We start from the raw sequence: 18,079 nt of genomic DNA on the forward strand, positions 1-18,079 counted from the left end.
CAGTGCAGTCGCCCTGTCCCATGTGCAAAAAAACACCCCCAAAGCATGATGCTACCACCCCCATGCTTCACAGTAGGGATGGTGTTCTTGGGATGGTACTCATCATTCTTCTTCCTCCAAACATGTTTAGTGGAATTATGACCCAAAAGTTCTATTTTGGTCTCATCTGACCACATGACTTTCTCCCATGACTCCTCTGGATCATCCAAATGGTCATTGGCAAACTTAAGACGTACCCGGACATGTGCTGGTTTAAGCAGGGGAACCTTCCGTGCCATGCAGGATTTTAAACCATGACGTCTTAGTGTATTACCAACAGTAACCTTGGAAACGGTGGTCCAGAAAATAGAAACATACACAAGAATGTTATTAACCACTTTCACGATCCATGTGGAACAAAGTTCAAAATTCTTGTGCATATAATAATAATAAATATTGTGAATGTAAACAAACATTTAGCAGTAGTTTGAAAAAAAAATTGCTTTTTTTTACAAAAAATTGCTGTGTTTATTGTGTGTGTGTGTGTGTGTGTGTGTGTGTGTGTGTGTGTGTGTGTGTGTGTGTGTGTGTGTGTGTGTGTGTATCAGGTCAGTCTCTGAGCATAAGCACTGAATCACTTGGAATTTACTCGGTCAATAATAAAAACTCTTTGCTATAGTTGTGAGGTGAAAAAAATCCAATGTTATTTAAACTTCTCTTTAAATAACAAGTTACAGTTCAGTGGTTAGGGTCATACAGAGGTTTTCCAAGACGGGTTCCACTCAGAACAGACCTCACAAGGGTCCATCAAAGAAGTCGAGTCCTCGTGCTGTGCGTCAGGTGCAGAAGCTGCTTCAGAAAACAGACACACGAGTGCTGCAGCATCGCTTTAATCACTTCTTATTTCAAGAAATCTTACCAAGTGTAATTATTTTACTGCACTGGCAAATAATTTAACTTGTTTCTAGTCTGTAGAGTTTCTTCTTAAATCAAGCTTTTATTTCTTTATTTCGACGGGTATTTTTTGCAGTGGACGCGTCATAAAGTGTGTTGTGTGTTTTTATCCCTGACCACCGAGCAACATAGAGTGAATAAAAATCTATTAATATTCTTCATTCATACAATTCATACAAGATGATTCATACAAATCAATACAATTCATTTTAGAATTGTATTAGTAGTGTAAAGAGTAAAGTTTGAAGTCATCGAGGATGTAACACGACTTTAAAAAAGAGCTGGAATAAATAGAGTGAGAACAGCAGCCGCTGCACAGACTCCAGATCACACACTCTCATACAGTATTTAAAAAGCACTTGTATTCCTCTCAACCGAGAACAGAAAGCTGAGGGTACATTGGGAACAAGTTTCCCAAAACTGTATAGTTGCAATCTGGAAAACATTTTGCCTGAATCATTATTTCTGCTCATTTATGCTGTGCAGATGATTGTGTGGATACATAGGGTAGCGGTCGTCACATCTGCTTTACACACAGAAGGTCCTTCCAGTGGAACCATGCAGGTTGCAAGCATGAGTGAGGTTTATATATTACTCACAAATTGTTACTCAATCCTGGAAATAAATAAACAGTTTTGCATGTTTCTGCATTGTGGTTGAAACAGAAATGGAGGCAAAGCATTCCAACATTAGAATCAGAGACTCAAGGGCATGGCTCCACTGGGGCTCGAACCCAGGACCTTCTGCGTGTAAAGCAGACGTGATGACCGCTACACTATGGAACCTGCTGCTGAGACGGTTGATGTCCAATGTGCATAAATAGAAACATATCTCTCAAAATCTAACTGGAAAAATATAAATTAAACTTAGAAAATTCACTGACTCAAATGTCACAATCATCTCCACTGTTTTGGGCATGAGCTTTATGAGAGTCTCCTCACTGTTCACATAAGGCTACATAACCCCTACAGAGGGGTTCTCTGCCTCGATCCTGTCCAAAATCACAGACAGAAACGTCTCCTCTAAGGACTAAATAAGACGAAAGAAAAGGATCATCCAATATCCAACTAAATCAAACATGTGTTCAAATCATGTATATAAACAAACATTAAGGAGTTAAGACTTGACTGTAGACCAGGTTTAGGAAAACTACTAGACTTTGTTTAAACCAAAACCTGGAGTAAACGTTTTTACACCACAAACCATATCTACTGTTCATTTTAACAACATCAGAGCACTGAATGAACTTTTACAAATGAGAAAACTCAAATCCACAGCTAAACAATAAAGTTGTTTGAATTTTGTGCACACTAAATAAAACAGAAGATAATAACTGACCTTGTTTACACAAAACACAGATGTGACCGATTTTCCCTCATCTGTCAGACCAGGAAGTTTACAACTCCCTTTAAGTAGTGCAGAAACCCAGTTAGTAGATAATAAATCATAACTGGCATCATGAAGAGTTTCCAATGCACAAGCGATGAGGGATTGTATTTTGTTGTGTTTGTGCTGTGCAGTATCGATTCGAGGTCTTTTAGCAGTCTTGGGTTGTGACGTGTCTGATGCAGTTCTCTTTTTGCTCTCGGGTTTGTCTGGGTGAAAGCTCGGGCAGAGATGTTCACGGCTTTATTTCCTGAGATGGGATTGTTGTGCCTCTGATTGGAGCTCTCCTGCTTGGAGGGCAGGATTCCTGGAACATGAATGGCATGCCTGGGAGGAGCTGATCAAAACTCAGTAATAGCAAAGGGAACTCGACCTGATGCTGAAGGCTTCTTCATGGGTCCTGCATGCATATAAAATAAATAAATAAATAATCGAACAAAGCTGCATGTTTTATCTCTGCATAATGAATATAGTCTACAATCTGATCATTTCTGTACATGTTAAAGGTGTGTTGTGTAAAATAATTTACTAAATGAAATGAAAGGTGCTCAGATCACACTAATGACATTATATGTTTATTTAATAAAACCGTATCATGCAGTAATAATGTGCTTGTATCGTCTTACACACTGAAGACATAAACATCAACACTATAGATACCTTTAAGTGCCAGAAGCTGGTTTTCAACACTTTCATTCCTGTGAAAAGGAAAAGTCTTTATGGGTATGCAGAACAATATTTTTATGTTTATGTAGAGAATCCATCATGCAATACTCTGTGTACCGTGTTTCTATATAAATTATGTACTTGAATAAAGTACTGGGTTAAAAGTCACATGTATCATGTATGTATATTTAACATTTTATGAAGATATTATTAACATGTAGATTTCTACAAACATTTATCTGAGAATATTTCTGGTCCTTTTTTCCCTCACAGATGTAAAATTGACTCAGATTTTCCATCCACATGCAGATCACCAGGTCGCTGTCGTCATTCCGCACAAGAATATTTTCCTCATCTGTGCTTCATGCAATCTTTAATAAAACAACTTTTTTTTACTGTCCACTTTTTATTTTCTTTTTTATTTCTTGTAAACAAAGCTCAGTTAGCACAAGCTGGAAAGAGCTGCATTCCACTTCCTGCCAGGTGCGTCACAGTGCACGTCACGCGCTCTTTAACCTCTAAGAGCTTCTAAAGATGAATAAAACTAAGAACTCGCCCACACGGGGAATAAAAACCTTCCATGTATCGTTAAAATCCTGCACTCATTGGCTACATTTTCTATGGAACATGTGTTTCCACACTGCTACTGGCTGAAAATAAAAGATTGGAAATGAAAGGTGGTGCAAAGCAAAACGTCACCACAAACACCTGCAGAGTTCAGTTGTATCACTGATAAGATTCTACCTGTCTTTGTCTTTTTTAGTGGTTACTCTCATTTGTTTATTATTTGTTGAAGAAATAAGAGATTGGATGACCCATAACTTTCTGCTATTAAATTCTGATAAAACGGAGATTTTGCTCATCGGCCCAAAAAATAGTACACAGAAGCTCCGGCATCTCAGCCTGCATTTAGACGGTTGTTCTGTAACTACTAGTTCAACGGTAAAAGACCTGGGAGTTATTTTAGACAGCAACTTATCTTTCAAAAATCACATCAATCAAGTTACAAAAACAGCCTTCTTTCACCTTAGAAATATTTCTAAGCTAAGAAATATGTTATCTATATCTGATGCAGAGAAGCTCGTCCATGCGTTTATGACCTCTAGAATAGACTACTGTAATGCATTACTAGGTGGATGTCCTGCATCATTAATAAACAAGCTTCAGTTAGTTCAGAATGCAGCAGCAAGAGTTCTTACTAGGTCAAGAAAATACGATCATATAACCCCAATGTTATCGTCCCTACATTGGCTTCCTATTAAGTTTCGAATAGACTACAAACTACTGCTACTCACTTATAAAGCACTAAATGGTTTGGCTCCCATGTATCTATCCAGTCTCTTAACACGCTACAATCCGTCACGCTCCCTGAGATCTCAAAACTCTGGGCTTCTAGTAGTTCCTAGAATAGCAAAGTCCACTAAAGGCGGTAGAGCATTTTCACATTTAGCTCCTAAACTCTGGAATAGTCTTCCTGACAGTGTTCGGGGTTCAGATACACTCTCCCAGTTTAAGTGCAGATTAAAAACATATCTTTTTAGCAAAGCCTACACATAACACACATCACACACATCACATCACAACCTTGTGCTCCAGAACATCTGATCACATGCACATTATCAACTTGTGCTGTTAATATCATGAACAGCAGCTACGCTAATTCCTCTCCACTGCTTCTCTTTCTCTCCCCATCCCGAGGCATCCTGAGGTTTGGCCAGCTCCAGTCACGTCCCACCTCGTGAAGATTATGGACCTATGGATGATCATGGAGAAGTAGATGCCGAGTGTTTAAAGGCCCTGGCATGGAGAAGCTGATGCTGGATCTATGATGATCACAAATTGTTCTGTATTGTTGAAAGATTTATGACCAAACTTTTGATGTCACCCATATGAGGATGGGTTCCCCTTTGAGTCTGGTTCCTCTCAAGGTTTCTTCCTCATATCATCTAAGGGAGTTTTTCCTTGCCACTGTCGCCACGGCTTGCTCATCAGGGACAAACGCACACCATTCACCTTCACTGTTGTTTTCTGTAAAGCTGCTTTGAGACAATGTCTGTTGTGAAAAGCGCTATACAAATAAACTTGACTTGACTTGACTTATTAAAACTACATTCTACCAGCCATATTTATTTTTTTCCACCAAAATATCGTTCTTTATGCGAAACTTACTCTAAAACAGATACAAACAAAAGACCAAAAATGCTCTACGGTATGTTGTTCAGTGGAAATTTATCTTTCCAAATAAACAGGAATTTGCAGCAATTGTGCGTTTGGATGCGTTTGTGACTCGTTATTACAATTAGAGTGTAAGTAAGGTTTTTTTATGCATGTTGTTTGTGTGTACTGTTTACACAAATTTAGGAAATACATTCGTTATAAGTGTTCCAAAACAGTGATCTAAAATCGATGCTTGAGGTTTAAACCTTTAGAATGATATATAATTTATCATGATAACTTATACCCCTTTTCATTTAATCTATTGTTAAATTACTCCAGCAAACAGTGGTCACTTCAGGTGGCTGCTTGAACTGTAGGCTCCGCCTCCTCTGGTCAGGCTCTTGCTCTTGATTGGTCCTTTTTTCCCCAGGCCTCCATTACAATTACCAGGTGACTTCGCCTACATATAGTAGAGAGCTGAAGACAGAGCCAACACAAGGAGGGGGGAGTAGAAGAAAACAGCACAGACACGTAACAGCAGCGTCCTGGTGCATGTTAAAAATAAAGTAACTCTGTTACCGTTACCGTATGGTGCGTTACCTGTTACTTTTTAAAAGAATGAATTTGGGCTGAAGTGTAGACTACAGTCTGACCTGTTTACAGCAGAGACGCATTGTAGGATTGGAGGATGAACCACTGTAAACACAAAAAAGATGCACTGTGGCCGTGTCTCCGTTTATTCAGGTCTGTGCGGCAGTAATGGCGAGTCGAGGCGAGAGCAAGACGAGTTTCTCAAAGTGGAAATACGCTCATTATTTCACTTTAGTTGAGCATAAAGACAAAAACTTTTTAGTCAAATGTAAGCTGTGTCTTTCTGATTTGAAGGTCGTATCTACTGTGATAGCAACACCTCGAGAAGCTCCATGCCTGAGGAGCTAGAAGCTAGAAGCTAACCCGGTGTTATATTCTACATCAGGGGTCACCAATGTGGTGCCCGCAGGCACCAGGTCGCCCGCAAGGACCACATGAGTCGCCAGCGAGCCTTTTCTAAAAATAGCTGTTTCCTACCTTGTTAAATGATTGTTGATAATTATTGTGAGAAATCATTAACATGATCAGTGTCTTCACATAGATCAGGGGTGTCAAACTCAGTGTCAAATCTGGCCCGCGAGATGATTTTATAAAGATCTATTATTATTGGTATTAATGTCCCGGCAAAATGAAGCGCTGATAACACAAACTACAGATCCCATAATGCAGCGCTTTAGCTGTCTTACAGATCGTAGAGTACCTGGGAACATTTCAGCATCAATCAAGCTTCTGTTGATGTATTTAACCCTATTGTACAGTAATTGTGAAACCCCTCACATTGGCAAAGAGAAAAGTTGATTCTGAAAACAGAGCACTTTTATACCGATGGGATTCTGAGTAGATGTTTACTGACACTGGCGGTAAACACATGTGTCTTATTTTTGGAGCGAATGTGGCTGTAATTAAGGAATTTAATCTAAGATGGTACTACGAGACAAAACATCAGGAGAAGCTGAAAAACCTGAATGCAGAGCAGAAGATCCAGAAAGTAGAAAAGTTAAAGAAGAATCCCCCATTTCAGCAGATGTTTTTAACCAGAGCAAAATCACAAAGTGAAGCTGGTGTGAAAACAGAGGAGAAATCAGTCACATCAGCCAGTTATTTACTGAGGGAGAGTTTCTGAAGAGCTGCATGATGAAGCGGTGAGACGTCTTGTGTTTGACAGGAGATATTTTTATGAAGAGCAAAATATTTTAAGTTATTTAAAGTTTAAAATTATTTTTTATAAAATGGCATAAAAGCAAAGAAATCAGATTGTTTTGATTTGTTGTTATTTTAACGTTTACTTAAAAGCACAATTTTTATTGATTTGTTCAGGGTTTTTTCGCAGCATGTTCATATTTCTAACTTGTATACTTTTGACAGGAGATATTTTTATGGAGAGCTATTTATTTAAAGTTTAGGTTTATTTATTCTGGAATAATATTCCTGTCTGTTCTTATCCACATTTATGTTAAAAAAACATTGTTTTAGTGTGTTCAATAAATGTTTATCCTGTTCGGCATGCGACATAAAGTGTTCTTTGAGATTCGGCCCCCCTGTGAAATTGAATTTGACACCCTGATATAGATGAATATCATTAATTATTAATAATCACATATAATTAAAGGTAAATTAAGCAAATCTTTTATTTCAGAATTGTGTATCAAACTGGTAGCCCTTCACATTAGTCGGTACCCAAGAAGTAGCTTTTGGTGTCAAAAAGGTTGGTGACCCCTGTTCTACATTGTTAATAGTTTTCATACTTAAGCTGTAAAGGGGACAATTTTTAAGAGCTCAACACAACAGCTTTTATGATGCAGAAGCCACTTTAGTTTTTGATTGTGAATATATTATTCAGCTTGTTTTGTTATTTATTTCAGAAATGCTTGTGATATATTCAGTTACTTTTTGAATGAAGTAACAAGTAACTGTAACTAGTTACTATTTTTTAGTAACAAGCACAACACTGGTGATTAGTATAGTATATTTATTTCAAACTCATGTAACCTATTTACTCCAAGTATAATAAAAATAATAAAAATAAATAGAGTAGAATAGGGTCTGACTAATGTTATGAGTCTGTAGGAGAAACAAAAACAAGGCAGACTTAAGCATGTTTATTGGGAAAGAAGAGTTTGTGGGCCGTTGCTGCTGCAGAAGACATGGGTGAGCAATCAGGATCAGACTCAGGGGAAGATATGGGAGGATAATAATAATGATCAGGTGAGAGAACGGGGGAAGTAGGAGAATAATCAGTGGGGGACCAACATGAAGGATAAGGAGGAGATGGTAGAGTTGATGCAGGAATGTGGGAGTCGTCATAGTCTTCATTGTTGGTCTGTGCCACCTGATGATAAACAGCAGGAAGGTCAGACGAGGTCTGTGTGCCCATATCACGTGTAAAAGTATTCTTCACGATGCGAGGAGGCAGACAGGGGTTCTCTGAAACAGCTGGAGTAGAGAGATGTTCAATAAATGGAGCAATCTCAGTGGTGAGAGAGAAGAGCTAAAATTGACGATATTGTCGGAGGAGAACGCTCCTAAAAGCTGTCCCAGAACGTCTGTGAGATGGAGCTGAATAAAAGAAACCAACAGAGATACGATGTAAAAGGGTGACATCACAATGACTAAATATAAAAATGTATATGTTCATTTAGGGACAAAAGTAACAAGATTATAAATCAGGGGTCACCAACCTTTTTGACACCGAGAGCTACTTCTTGAGTACCGACTAATGTGAAGGGCTACCAGTTTAAAACACACTTCTGAGATCAAAAATTTGCTCAATTTACCTTTGATTATGTTATTATTAAAAATTAATGATATTTATCTATATCAGGGTGTCAAACCCAATTGTACAGGGGGGCAAAACTCAAAGCACACTTTAGGTTACGGGCTGAACAGGATAAACATTTATTGAACACACTAAAACAATGTTTTTTGAACATAAATATGAATTAAAAACAGACAGGAATATTATTCCAGAATAAATAAAATTAAACGTTAAATAACTTAAAATATTTTGCTCTCCATAAAAATATATAATCCAAAAGATCATTCTGAGAAACCAAAAGCAATTGGAGAAACATGAAGCTCAGCTGAGGGCACTTTGGGTTCTGACTATGAGAAACAGCAGAAAAAGAAAGCTGAACCTCTTCAAGTCCAAAGAGTCGCAGAAAATCTCTGAGGAAACAAAGATTCTTAGGTGAGGGAAGAGAAATGAGGATGGAAACCCGAGAGTGACTGGAGGAAGCTGTACAGCTGTTCAGCAATATGACTTCAGCACTAGAGAAAGAAAACCAGAGAAAGAAAAAGAGGAGATCAAGCTGGACATGTCCTACATATAATAAAGTACAGAAATATCAGTGATTATTGTAACTGAATATTTTTTATTCCTTCAAAATAAATAAAATATCTTAAATATAGTGTGTGTTTTGTTTTTATTATTAAATTATTATTGGACATCATTTAAATTTAACTAAGAATTAAAATCCACATGATAAAATGTTGGGAAAATTGGACAAAAGTAAATGATAATAAAATAAAGGTTCTGTTTAAACCCAATTTTACATGAACAGAAGTTAAAGTAATAAAATAAACAGTTATTGAACAGTATTCACAGCATCAGTTTAAATATTAAATCACAATAACACAGAGATTAAATTAGTTTACAATACATGAGTTCTTCATGGGTTCATCTGGTGCACACAATACTATAAAGTTTAGTTCCAATGCAGCCTCATAACATCATAGTTCAAGTATAACTTTTGACAACTGCAGTTAGTAGAAAAACATCAGAAAGAACTATTTAATAGATTCATTTTAATAATTCAGTCCATTCAGTTTGGTCAATTCAGTTAGAAAAGATTCGATTTGATGATTTCGACTCCTTAGATTCAGTTCAAGTGACTCGGTTCAACAGTTCAGTTCGGTCACTTCTAGTCAAAACAATGAGTTCGACCAAGTCTGAATCCATAGATAGTTCAAGAAATTTCCTTTCTGCAGTCTCTCAAAAAGAAACCAGCAGGTGGTCAGAATGTTTCTACTCTGTTCCTGGGTTAGTTTCAGGGGTTCACCTCAGTCAGCTTCATCTGGTCTTTTATGATTCTACAACATTCATATAGTCACTCAGGTCAACTTCCGGATTGTGTGTAATCTTCCCTCTGTAATCTGTACATGCGCAGAGTGAGTGTGTGTGTGTGTGTGTGTGTGTGTGTGTGAGAGAGAGAGAGAGAGACAAAGAGAGAGAGAGAGAGAGAGAAAGAAAGTGAGTGACATGATGATGTCACAGGCAGAGGGCAGGGCATCTAGGTGTGATGTCACAGTGTGACACGTCTATATAAACCAGAGCGTGCTTTTGTTTCTCATTTGTGAATTTATCAATTGTAAGTAAAGAGACACTAAAATTGACAACCACCAAACAAACAAACAGCAGCAAGAAGCAGCAGCGATTAGCAGCAACTAAGAAAAATTACAACCTCTCTTCTATTGAATATTTCTTTATACAGGTACCTGGTAAGTCATCTAAATAATTATAGCAGAATATTGTACATTATTTAGTAGAAGACTCGAAAAGTACAAAGTCATTATTTAGCGACATTAGCATGGGTAACTAGCCGGCTAGCTAAGCTTAGCTTTTATAGTTTAGCTTTTTAAATTAATCCAACAAATTGACCTAATAATTAGTATAGATCTTATTAGATACAATAAAGTAGCTTAATTTAACCTATTTAGCCCATATTTTAATCAAACTCATGTAACCTGTTTACTCCAAGTATAATTAACATAATATACTAATAAATAGAGTAGAATAGGGTCAGACTGGGACTACAATTGTAATAATCCCTGCAGTCGTGGCATGTTTTATCTGTTGTGGAATTTCTTGTCATTGTTTAGACAATACGTACAGCTCCCAGTGTATAAAATTACAGGTGAAGTGTCTTCTACAGAAAACATCTCCACAGATATAGATCAAAACATCTATGTGGATTTGGATGGAGGGATTATGGCCCTAGTCGATGAGAAAAAATGACTGTAACAAACGTTTCCTTATAACTAAAAGCACTAAACCCTTTCTATGCTTTAATTCTGATTCTTTGATAATATCGTATATAAATCATGTTGTTGTTGTGTGTATTTTATGCTGTGTGCAGGAACATGGCAGCTGGTGAACAAAGGAGGCTTCTGCAAGATATGCGTCTGCATCAAGGCACGTGTGCGCACATCGAAGCATGTGCTGAGGGGTATCGCTTCAACTTTGACACCTCTAGAGCTCCCTGCGATGCTTGTTTTTTCCTTGTTCTTCTAAAGCACCGCCTGTGGTGCCTGGAGCAGCCCACCTGTCCTTTAGGTAAACGGTGCCATCATTTACCCCGTAAATGGTTCAGGTTTCCTCCAGAAAAGGACGAATTTGTTTGGGAAACTGATGCGGACCCGTTCAGACCGGTGATCGACATTTTGCTCCACGCTGACATGTTCTCTCCAGATGGAATGTGGCTAGATTCCATCCAGAACTCTGTCTATGATCTTCCTGCAGGACTTCAGCTGATCACCCGTATCTTTCATGTGCGTAGGGCTATTACCCTGGCCCAATCGTTTGGAGTTCCTGCACGCTCGCTGGGTGCTCCGAGCACTCACAGTTTTCTCTTCACGGACTTCATCATGCAAAGCACCTTTGTAACGTACTACACCATCACCTTCTGTGGCTATGTTCTATGGACAACTGAACCAGCGAAACATCGTGATTGGAATTGTCGTCCTATCCTTTGTCGCAAATGTCACACAATCAGAACAGACTCAATGGTATTCTCATCGAGACGTCACGGTGCTGGTTTGAGGTTTCACGATGAGGTGTGGTCTGCACTGAAGTCTCACAGTTCTATTTCTCTTCCCCTGCCGCACTGGATCAGACGACTATCGCCCATTCTAGTAAAAAAAAAAAGGAAAAAAGAGAGAAAAAAAAGGCAAGTGAGTCTGGACATCAAGGACAGGAACTGAAAGCTAAACCTCTCCATGTCCAATAATAATTAATAAAATCAATAAAAATCTAAAATATGAAATCACTTGTTTATTGAAGTGTTCGACATCATTTAAATCCTGATTCTAAATCAGTGTTTCTCAACTGAAGGAAGCTTTTAAACTAAATAATTAAAGTCCACATGATAAACTTTTGGGAAAATGTGACAAAAGTAAAATTGCACAATTATTAAAAGATGAAGTTAAACCATGATTTTTGTCTTCCTTTCAAATGGCATATGACCTCCTCATGGATTCTTGCATCTTGTTGATATCCCTCTTGTGGGGCAGGGGGCTGTGGCTCGGGGTCATAATGCTGAGGGGGAGGGAGGTCAGGAGGGAGAGGGAAACTGGTCCTCAGTGCCACATTGTGCAAAACACCACACACCCTGATAATCTTACACACTTTTTCCGGGTGGTATAGAAATCTACCAGTTGAGACATCCAGAGCTCCACATCTGCATTTAAGGAGGTGAGGAGCATCTGAGGGGTGAAGCCTCTGTCACCTGTCATATTATAAACTACTTCAGGACAATGTTTACAATTTCTACATGTTGTTAAAGTCACCAAGAAGCCAGTTATCACGTCCTGCAGCTGCCTGTAGTCTGTTCCCTACACTGCTATGTGTCAGGATAAAGGAATCATGTGCTGAAGCAGGTCAGTGTGCCACAGTGAAGGGAAACCTTATGTATCGACTACCCACCTTAATAATAACATCCAAAATGACAGGCATTATGGCACTCAGGGGCAGATACCAGACCTATAGCATGAGATTTAATAAAATTATATTATATCTAACGAAGGTCTTTGTAAAAAAGTTGATTATATATAATATTTATATAAAATATTTCCCTGTCCGCCATTTCTTACTAGAAACAACCTGTTGTCATTAACCCCAGAGTGGTGAGGACCTGTATTTGGATGGGGATGGCATGGTTCTGGTGTGTTTCCCTCTGTAGTACTGGACCCAATTCAGCACATAGATCCAGGAGCACAGCTGTAGGAATCTAAATCAGCTTATTATCCAGTCATCATCCAGGCCAAGAAATCATCATGGTCCCTGGAGACTCTTTTTCTCCTTAATCTTTCATTGGCACCGCAGCATTTATGATTTATTCCAGCTCATTATAGAAAGATAAAATAAACTGATATTTGGTCCTGTGCCATGAACATAAAAGCAATAATAGCTACAGAAAAGCTCCTGCTTCCCTCTGTAGCGGGTATTTAAATCCCTTTTAAAATCCTTTCAGTGATTCTACATTCTGTTTCTATGAAGTGTTTTCACAGTTTGCATGTTAATTGGCTGTATGGTGCATTAAAGTGTATGTGAATTTATGTGAATTTATGAACCACATCTGGCTGGAAAAGACAAGTGTCCAAATACTTTTGACCACACAGTGTGTATCAGCTGACAAGCAGCAGCTTCGGATCAGTCGCGTTTCCACTGGGATTCAACTCTGAAATATTACTTTTGATTTGTATTATATGAAATATTTTATATTATATATTTGATATTATTTGGTTGGACTTTTCTTTCCTCAGCATCACTTCGATTTTCCTCCTGTAGCTCCGAGAGACGCCGTGTTCCAGGTGGAGGATGAAGACCCTCTGCCGGGATGAAGCGAACTGTACGACCCCTGGAACGGTGAGTTTCTAAACTTTATGGATTTTATTTTCTTTAAAACACAGAGTTGATCATTTATTATAATTATTATTATTATTTTTATTATTATTATTATTATTATTATTATTGAGAAACAAATCACCCATAAAATCCCCAAACAGGCGGAAAGCTGATGAGGACCATCGGTACCTGAGTGAAGAGGGGAAAAGCGATGTTCCTCATTTTGTGTTTACTCCTGATCATTAGCATAAAGATCACAGACTTGCACATTTGTCTAAAATAAATAAATAAAGAATGATAATAAAGAGTGATAATATTTCCATAAATGTTGCAGTGAGCAGAAATGGACCTTTCGGCTAATGGTGTAGGAGACATCATCATTAGCCTCATGCTAGCCGGGTTTGCTAGCGCTGCTTTTGTGTTTATTTTATTAGAAACATCTACTTTTTGACTAAAAGATGAATAAAACTATATTTAATAAGATATCATAAGTTACATTAGTACATAATTTTACTTATAGTTCACTAAAAATCTGTGTAGTGTATGACTGAGTTGTTCCTCTGTGTGCTTCAGTAACTGCTGTTAAACTGAGAGGAAAGAAAAATGGGTTCAGTTCAGCAGAAATGAACTGATAAACAGTGTTAGGAAAAGACAAAGTGTTCAAATATTTACTCAAATATAAATTGTGATAACTTGTTAAAATGTTTTTAATTGTTTAATAGAGGATTTATTCAGGTTTAAACACACAAGCTGGTGGTGAAGGTAATATTGATTATAGATTCCTTTCACGAGACGCATCTCACTGTGTGTTTGTCTCTTCAGACACAAGAAGACGGAGAGAGGATACAGCATCAGTCTCCTTCAAGCAGCTCGTCCCCTGTGAGGACTCGGTCTTCTCCAAGCAGCTCGTCCCCTGTGAGGACTCGGTCTCCGCCAAGCAGCTCGTCCCCTGTGAGGACTCGTCTCCTCCAAGCAGCTCGTCCCCTGTGAGGACTCGGTCTCCTCCAAGCAGCTCGTCTCCTACCAGTCATGAGCCTCACATAGAGATGAATACAGAGCACATAGTGTTTGAACAGCTTTATGTTATAGGTTACAGAGGGATTTCTGTCCAACACCAGGGGATCAGGAGAAGAAGGAAAAAGATGAAGAGATCAAGAGGAAGAAGATGAAGAGAAGATGTTATGGTCTCGTCTCTGAGCAACAGTTTAAAGTCTCATCTCACTCGTTTCTGTTCAGTATCTCACCTCAGTACTGGGGATATCAAAGATTCCTGTAGATGATGTGTTGTATATACAGTAGAACATCAGCTGTAGGAGAACCAGGGAATAATTGACCAAACAAGAATTTAAATATTAAGATTTTGCAGAAAGGAGGAAGTTGTTTTTGCTGTGAACTGATCAAATCTCACACTAGGGCACTTTGTATTTGTGGAAGTGGTGTTACGAATCTCACGTGTAAACATTTGAATTGTTTTTATGCCTCGTTAGTCTTAAAACTAACATTTATAGAACTGACTAATAGAAAGTGGTTTTTTTTTCATGATTCACCTCAAATCAGTGTTACATTCATTGTGTGTGTATAATGATGGCATGTCAGTTATAAGGGTGATGGAGAAAAAGTCAAATCTAAATGAAGTTTGTCACTTTTTTATTTCTTGTCATTATTTGTTGTCCTCCCCATGTGCTGCTGTACACAGGTGAACAGAGACGTCTATTCCACAACAAACTTTTTACAGAAATCACCAAATCTTGATTGTATTACTGCTGAGATGATTTTATAGGAGTTTAGTTTCTTATTTTAATACCAATATAAAAATCCCATACATATTATGGTGTAGTCGTGGACCAGTTGAGAAAACACTAAGTGCTTGTAAAAAGACTGGCAGCAGATCAAAATCAATCACATCGTTCATTAATGTTTTTTCTTTTTTAAATACATTTTTGGACTTGAATGTATTCAATAAAAAATATGTATTAAAGTTAATTTACCTTGTGATTAATTTACCAGATTATTTTATCCTTATGATAATTTCTTGCTTACAAACATCTTAAGTCGATAATTATGATTGAAGAATGACAAGAGACTATAAATACTACCATGTGTTTAAGTAAAACATCTGTTTGTGTTCAGAGAAGGTAAGTATAATGAATAATCTAAGGGAAATTAAATAAAGTCTTGTTAAAAGTGCAGTGTTGTCAGGAAACAGAAGGAAATGAGGCCAGGTAGCATAAATGAATGATATATTTTCTAATAGCTCATAACACACATCTGACACGCGCTAATCACGTGTTCTCTCATTCTCTATTTTCAATGCACTTCTACTCCCCCTAATGGTCACTTTAAGTATAACACAACAACAGGTCACCACATGCAGTACAAACTAATTACACCTCAAATTAAACCCCACAAATTTTTTATCAAAATCACATTCCAAACTGCAAACACGTGTTTTCTATTAAATAATATAATTATAAATATTTTAATACCCTACTGTGTCTAAACACAGGAGCGCTACAGGAACTAGTGTAGGGTTTACAATCACACACCACTTCGCTTGTCTTAACACCACCCGTTTTCAGCTTCCGCGTCTGCATTTGAATCATTAAAGCCCCGCCTCTTTTGTGACGTCGGTATCTCTGATAGCGCCCTCAACTCGCTTTTATTGTCATGACAACTTTGTTGTGCTGCTGTTCAACACAAACATTTACTGACCACAGCAATGAAGTGCAAACAAACATCTGAAATGTTTTTAATTGTTTTTAGTGATAAGCGTCAATGTTTTGAACAATCCGCTTTCCAAGACACCAAAAAAGATTTTTCAGCCAGAAAGAGCGACTTTCAGAAAAAAGAAGGAGAAATAATGACAGATAATAAGACGGGTAACAGCTTTTATTTTGTAGATAAATTTAACGTTGCCAAGTGCAGAGATAAAAAAGGCAACATCAGAAGGCCAATGAATGCCTACATGGTTTGGGCGAGGAAACAGCGGCCCATCTTTTCCAAGGCCAATCCAAATAGCAGCTCTGCAGAGATCAGCATGCAGCTTGGGATCCAGTGGAACAAACTGAGTGAAGAACAGAAGAAACCCTACTACACTGAATCATGGAGGCTTAAACAGGAACATGAACAGTTGTTTCCTGGTAGGTGAACTTTCTTTATAGACTTTCTGCCAGACCAAGTGAGTTAGTAAACTGCATTGGAACAGTTTCAGAAGAATGACATGCAAATGAAGTTTTACTCTGCATCTTAAATAATCGCCATAATCGCCACTAATTAACTTTAATATGCAGCTAAAATTGTGCACTTCTGTTTACAGCACCTGCTATGGGTCTGAGTGTACAAGCAGTGAGGTTCAGCTCGAGGACGAGGAGGAAATCACTTTGCTCAACAACGACATCTTCTCCATGTTAAATGAGGATTGTGACTTTTTTAACCAGTCTGGAGCCCAGAATCATACTGAAGACCCCCACAACAGCACAGAGATCCTGGATTCTGTACCAGCTTTTGATGTCGACAGCTTCGAGGATCTGTTGAAGCAACTTGAAGAAATAGAAAATGATTCAGGAATAGAGGAAGATGGTGAAATACGAACATTTCATGTACTTTAGTCTGCATGTTGTTTCACCATCTTTAAATTATTCTAAATTCTAATTTAAAGTTTTATTTTAAAAAATAAAGATTTTTTTATTTCAATCATGTCTAATGTCTCTTCATCACAAAAGAGCATTCAATGACTTTGAAGTTGAGGTATGACTTTGAAGTTGAGGCTGCTTTAGTGCTTTGTTCATTTTGAGCTCTGAAAGCAATATAGCTGACAGTTAATGTGGGGCAGAACCTGATTCACTTAAACATCTGTACTTTATAATTAATCGCATGGATTGGCACAAGAAAGTGGATGATCTTTCAGCAGTCATTCTGACAGGGTTAACACTGGATTCACCTCACAACACCTGAACACTACTGCTGGATGGAGCAGCGGGTGCGTGCACGAGCGGCGGTTGGTGAATGGAGGGTGGAGCCGGGGGGAAACGAGCGGTGAGAAGCAGATCTGTGGCTGATGGGACTAATCAGTGTGTGTTCTTGTCTGATGAACTGTTCTGTATTGGTCCTGTTTACTTCAATAGTAAGGAATGTAGACCTGAGATCCTGATTATTGGTCTTTTATTACCCATAAGGCAGTGGTTTTTACCCTTTTTTGAGGCGTGACTCATTGTTTACATGAAGAAAACACAGTGCATGTAGGGGTACGGCCTCAGGAGCCCTGCAGTAAGTGTGCTGTGTGCATGTGATTGATGAATGTGCAGGTAGAAATTCAACTGAAACTGCATTCAATCTGGTTGATTATCAAGCAAGTTATTTTTTAACTACATTTAAGTTCCCTGTTATAGGATAACTTGCAATTTTGTAAATTCCAACTGTATTCCCATTAATTCCTGTTAATACCGAAATATTCCTGATAATTCATATGGGAAGTTTCCAGTCTTGAAAATTCCTGCAACCACATTCCTAGGAAATACATGAGCTGTTCCTTGGTCTTGGGCACAGGGATATTTTGCCTGCCTTTTTTTTTTCTTTTAAGTTTTACATTGTTCTGATATCAGATTCCCCAAGAAATTGCAGTTTAGACACAGAAGCTTTGTGTATGTGAGGATCCTCTATAATTATTTGGAGAAAGAGTCTGGTGTGATTATGCCATGGCTTGGGAAGTCGGGATGTTGTTAATAA

At 38.0% G+C, this 18,079-nt stretch overlaps 1 protein-coding gene across 4 annotated transcripts in view; it reads right to left on the bottom strand.

Moving 5' to 3' along the window:
- LOC310723807 (uncharacterized protein) overlaps positions 1-18,079 on the bottom strand; it is a 544,801-nt gene that overhangs the window by 357,880 nt on the left and 168,842 nt on the right. The gene's annotated exons all lie outside the window — the stretch shown is intronic.

Source organism: Silurus aristotelis (assembly GCF_946808225.1).
Source record: "Silurus aristotelis genome assembly, chromosome: 1".
Taxonomy (NCBI): domain Eukaryota; kingdom Metazoa; phylum Chordata; class Actinopteri; order Siluriformes; family Siluridae; genus Silurus; species Silurus aristotelis.